The sequence below is a fragment of the Lithobates pipiens genome, unplaced genomic scaffold (assembly GCF_037356315.1).
Source record: "Lithobates pipiens isolate NorthernLeopardFrog02 unplaced genomic scaffold, aLitPip1_a1.2 Scaffold_13, whole genome shotgun sequence".
Classification (NCBI taxonomy): domain Eukaryota; kingdom Metazoa; phylum Chordata; class Amphibia; order Anura; family Ranidae; genus Lithobates; species Lithobates pipiens.
In genome coordinates this window covers 550,630,738-550,636,439 of record NW_027507718.1, presented here as the reverse complement: position 1 = coordinate 550,636,439, position 5,702 = coordinate 550,630,738, and the positions used below count along the sequence as shown (strand labels likewise).

Sequence of the window (5,702 nt, the reverse complement as noted above, 5' to 3'; positions counted from 1 at the left end):
ACCGGCATTGCAGGATTATAGCCATCCAGTGATCCCATCGCTGCCACATGTTCCCCCCGCGCCCTCTGGGTGGGTGCATAGTCCACTGAGCTTACAGGGGGCCACGTTTTGGGACCCAGAGAGGAGGATGGGGGCTAAAACACCTGCAGATGGACATGCAAAAAAACTTTTTGTAAGTCATCATTAAATAATATTAGGGGAGTATATAGAAGTGTTTGGCAGTTATAGGCTTATTTCTTGGTAATTAATGAATTCATATTGTAAAATAATTAAACTAGTTATGTATAGCATGGCGTAGTTTCTTCATTAGTTATATTAATTATAAGAGGGATTAGCCGACAATATACCTATATTAACATATGATCATCTGTAAATCATTTTATTTGTACTACTTTGCATGCATTGCAGTGTTCTATTTTTTTCCATCCCTTTGGTGCAAACCGCTCTGTTCAGCCCCGTGTCACTGGGGGGGGGGGGGTGCCTCTTTTCCGCCTCGCTTCCCGGCACAGTGGGGAGACGCAGATGTTATCTGCGATTCTCCCCAATGTTTGTTTTCCTACAGTTGATTCCTTTTTGGGCCGCTGTGGGGGGCTTTCTCCGTGCCGGCGGCATTCCATGATCACCACCGGACTGTCAGTGACGTGGAGCTTTTGCGTCGGAGGCGATGGCTTAGGCCAGGGCTTATGCCTTCCGGAACGCCAAGGGGACCATGCGGACGATGCCCTTTTGGTGTTGTAGACCTGTGAGAGGGTGGATTGGGTGGGGTCCTACACCTGCAGACAATGGACAAATCATGCAGATACTTTAAAACTCCACAGCTCCCAGGAGATCCTGAGGTGTTCCCTGGTAGTGCTGTCATACACTAATACAAGACTGATGGAGTGCTTGGTAAGTGCAGCTTTTGGAATGATTATGACTGGGTAATCCTTGTACTTAAGCGACACCCATTCATTTACTAACATTACTACTTTACCCACTCAATATTATTCTTTAGTAATATAATCATAATCCTACTTCCTCACTTTATGCAGACAGCATTCAGTGTCATATCACTCATGTCTGGCACCTTGATCCATCTCACTCTCACCATCTTATTCAATTGTCCACCTTTTTCTTTTCTTTTTTTCTCACACACATACACGCATGCATTATCCTCTTCACACTTCCAATTTTGTTGTTTCAGTTTTCTTTTTCAGTAGTTTGGTTTGGTTTTGTTTTGTTTTCACTTTCACACCCCTCTTGCCCCGTCATCAGTGTACCTCACATTATGCATTTTCACTTCACCCATCACATCTCCACACCCTATCCCTCACCCACCTTTTTTCACTGTCGGCTAATCCCTCTTATAATTAATATAACTAATGAATAAACTACGCCATGCTATGTATAACTAGTTTAATTATTTTACAATATGAATCCATTAATTACCAAGTAATAAGCCTACAGCTGCCAAGCACTTCTATATACTCCCCTTCTATATACATGAAACAACAAAGGATTCGCCCTGGGACTTTAAATGAAGTGGGCACTGTTTCCGCCAGTAAACATAACAGTAGTAAATATAGTATATGGTTTATTCAAGTACAAATGTTTACATGGATAAATAACATCAACGGTTGGCAATTAAAAAATATATAAACAAGGAGTATTGGTACATAAATGTAGAAGTAGTACATGGTACACGGGCATCATACTACCCGACTAGTTTTGTGAGATCCAGCTCGCTCTTCAGGGGTGGATGTGTGTAACAATGTACCTAGGATGAACAAAAATATATATGTTTGGCAATATAGCACAGTATTAGTTATAAAAGCACAGGGTAGGAGGGGTTTTAGCCCCCCCCCATACTTACCATTGAGCTTGGCCATGGCTCCAGGTGTGCGGCAGCAGATGCCTCCCCAGGGAGCTGAGGGGGCAGGATCAAATGGGACCCCATCCAGGGCCAAACGGAGAGCAGGCATGACAAAGGTGTAGTGATGTATCCCTAGGGTCCTCATTGGTCAATAAAAAGTATAGGCTGTGAACAGAAGTATGTTTGTCAGGCATCTAAAGTAGTAGAGTAAAATCAATAGATATTGGTATAAAGATATGTATGCATGAATGAAAGGCCTGAGCCAAAGGTTGTAGGGCCATGAAGATGATTAGAAACCTAGGACAACAGAGGGGTACTACCAGGTGACAAAGTGGACAAGGAAAGGGGGGGAAAAGAGGTGAACTACAATTGTGTGGATAGTGATGTATCCCTAGGAACCTCATTAGTCCATAAAGCGTATAAGCTACAAACATATATGTTTATCTACATATATCTACTTTTATATACATGTGGCAGCGATGGGATCACTGGATGGCTATAATCCTGCAATGCCGGTTCATGTGACACGTCCTCATGTCCTCATACACCCATTGGTAACTATATCTCTATATGCATGGAGAAATCATTTTGCTTAATTTGAAATACTATACCTTGTAATGGACGCCGTGGCTGGGTCCTGGAAGGACGCTATATTTCCCCTCTGTTTGGGTTGTGCTCTCTTTAGGGAATGAAAATTGATTAACCCACCTGTTAGAGGAAGTGTCTTTAAAAGGCAAGGCAGGAAGTTGTAGATGGGTGTGGAGGAGTGGAGAACACATGGTGGATGGTGTTTGGCGTTTGTTTTGGGTTGCAGCAAATGAAGTGGACAGCAGTGTCCTGTTTGGAAGGCTCCTGGTAGGAGAAGCTACCTGCCATCAAGACCAAGCTCTGTTTCTGATAAGGACAGCTGTTCTGGACTTTGCAAGTCGGTGAGACTACAAATCTTTTTCCTTTTGTTTTTGGCTGCTGTAAAGCTATTTAAGTTAATAAACCCCTTTGTTGTATGAAAAGCCTGTGTCCTGCGGTCTACCTGGTCCCCCGAACATTACAAGTGGTGCTCGAATGCGGGCAGGACAAAGTAACAGGCATTTTTTCTTGCTATTTTTTTTTTTTGTGGATTTGAACTGACATTTAAAGGGACAGTACAGTGAATTTATGTCCTGGGTTAAAGCTGCACAACTGCGGAAAGCTGAAACCATGGAGGAGCTAATTAAACAGCTGTCCTTGGCGAATATACAATCGCAGACCCGCCATGAGGAAGCTAATCAGCGCTTAGCAACGCAGCACAACGAGGCACTGGCTTTGCAGCAAGAAAATACTCGCCTGTTGGTGGCCCAGTTAGCAGCCCAGCAAGCGACCCAACAAGGGGTTATGCAGGATCAGATGGCGGCCTTAAAAGAAGCAGTGCAGCAGCTTTCTCAGGGCCGTGAACAAGTGGCCGTTGCCCCTGGCCACCAGGTGACCATAAGGGCAAGCCATTTCTTGCAGAAGTTGTCCCCGAGTGATGACGTAGAGGCGTTTCTGGCAACATTTGAGAGGACGGCAGAGAGAGAAGGGTGGCCCCAGGACCAGTGGGCCGGCTTAATTGCTCCTTTCCTCACCGGAGATTCTCAAAAAGCCTATTTTGACCTACCACCAGAAGATGCTAAAAATTATCAAAAACTAAAGACAGAAATACTGGCTCGGTTGGGGGTGACTACGGCCGTTCGGGCCCAACGAGTGCACCAATGGAAGTATCGTCCAAACCGGCCACCGCGATCTCAAATGCATGACCTGGTGCAACTAGTAAAAAAATGGCTGCAGCCCGAAGTGTTGTCTGGCCCCCAAATTGTGGAGCGGATCGTGCTGGACCGGTACTTAAGGTCACTGCCAGATGACCTTCAACGGTGGGTCAGTCATGGAGACCCCAAAACCGCGAACGGCCTTGTTGAGATGGTGGAACGATATACGGTGGTGGAGGATCGGCTTGGCCCCACCAAGCGTCAAGGGCCCAGTCTGCCACGGCCCTTCCGATCAACTGCCGCCCTTCGAACGGATGTCCCCAGGAGCCCTGGAACCAACCCCCCGGAAGGCCAAGAGTCACACCCGTTACCCCCTCAGCGACCTGTTCCTGATCGGAGAGGAGGGGATGTACAATGTTGGCGATGTCATGCCTGGGGCCATACCCGGGCCCACTGCCCATTGCAGGAAGAACCCATGGAATGCGGGGTTCTTCGGAGGGGGTCTTTTTATGCCCATAAATCGTGTACAACACATCTTGACCTTGGAGAGAGGAATTTTGAGTGTGAAGTCCAAGTGAACCACCACCCTGCATGGGCCTTGCTGGACTCTGGAAGCATGGTAACCCTGGTTCACCCTAGAGTAATTGGGAAGATCGGTCCGGTAAGCAAAATTTTGCGGGTTGTGTGCATTCATGGGGACACTAGAGAGTACCCTCTCATCTCGGTGTCCATCTCCACAGCATGTGGCACTGGTACTCAAGAGGTGGGGGTGGTAAAGAACTTGGTACATGACGTTATCATAGGACGAGACTGTCCATTATTTGCAAAACTTTGGAGACAAGGAGAACTATCTGAAAGGTCCAGAGACTGGGAAGAAACTAGTCCCTCTGTTCCTGTTGTAGAGGGTAATAACCCTGAGATGCCACATGTTCATAATATGGACCCAGTTGATAAAAACGCCAAGACTTTGGTTAATAATGATGAAAATAGTGCTGATTCTGTTAAAGATGTCAATATGTGGGGTTCTCAGACCTACCTGAATACTGAGGGGGGGGAACCTTCCCCGCTTCAGGTAATGCTGGGGAAAGATGATGAGGAAATGGCCTCTACCCCTGACTTGCCAGATTTGGGTGTTCCCCAGGGGGCATTTGGTACTGCCCAGATGCAGGACCCCACTTTGGCCAGGGCACGGGAACAGGTTGTAGTAATAAATGGGGAGCCCCAAGAGCCAGGTGCTAATGAGCGGTGGCCACATTTTTCAATACGTAATGAATTGCTTTATCGGGTTACTAAAGTGAAAGAAAATGTGGTAGAACAATTATTGGTACCCCAACAATATAGACGCAAGGTCCTGGACCTGGCCCATGATGATGTGTTAGGGGGACACCTGGGAGTTGAAAAGACGGAGGCACGGATCGCCGACCGGTTTTACTGGCCAGGCTTGAAAGCAGAGGTAAGGAGATACTGTACCTCTTGTCCCACCTGTCAGTTGACCGCTCCGGCGACCCATTTCCGGAGCCCGTTGGTCCCTCTACCCATAATTGAGGTCCCATTCGAGAGGATAGCCATGGATATAGTGGGTCCCTTGGTAAAGTCGGCTCGAGGTCATTCTTACATACTAGTGATCCTTGACTATGCCACTCGATATCCTGAGGCGCTACCCCTGCGGAATACCTCCTCTAAGGCTATTGCACGAGAGTTATTCCAGTTGTTTACACGGACAGGTTTTCCCAAGGAAATACTCACAGACCAGGGCACCCCGTTTATGTCGAAGGTTATGGCTGATGTATGCAAACTGTTCCGGATTAAACAGCTGCGCACATCGGTCTACCATCCCCAAACAGATGGATTGGTAGAACGTTTTAATAAGACCCTTAAGTCTATGCTCAAGAGAGTGGTACAAAGGGATGGGAAAGACTGGGACTACCTGTTACCAGCTCTCCTGTTCGCTATCCGAGAAGTGCCCCAGGCCTCCACTGGGTTTTCGCCCTTTGAATTGGTATATGGGCGGAGACCTCGCGGACTACTGGACTTTGTTAAAGAAGAATGGGAAAGTGAACCAATCCAGCATAAAAGTGTTCTTGAATATGTCTCTCAAATGCAGGAGAGGATCCGAACTGTGATGCCGC

At 46.9% G+C, this 5,702-nt stretch overlaps 1 long non-coding RNA gene across 1 annotated transcript; it reads right to left on the bottom strand.

Moving 5' to 3' along the window:
• Positions 1 to 1,594: 1,594 nt before the first annotated feature.
• LOC143976259 (uncharacterized) lies at positions 1,595 to 2,528 on the bottom strand. The gene is made up of 3 exons (XR_013272577.1): positions 2,464 to 2,528; positions 1,853 to 2,017; positions 1,595 to 1,756 (listed from the first exon to the last, which is right to left on the bottom strand). It is a non-coding gene; the product is annotated as an uncharacterized LOC143976259 (long non-coding RNA).
• Positions 2,529 to 5,702: the final 3,174 nt, after the last annotated feature.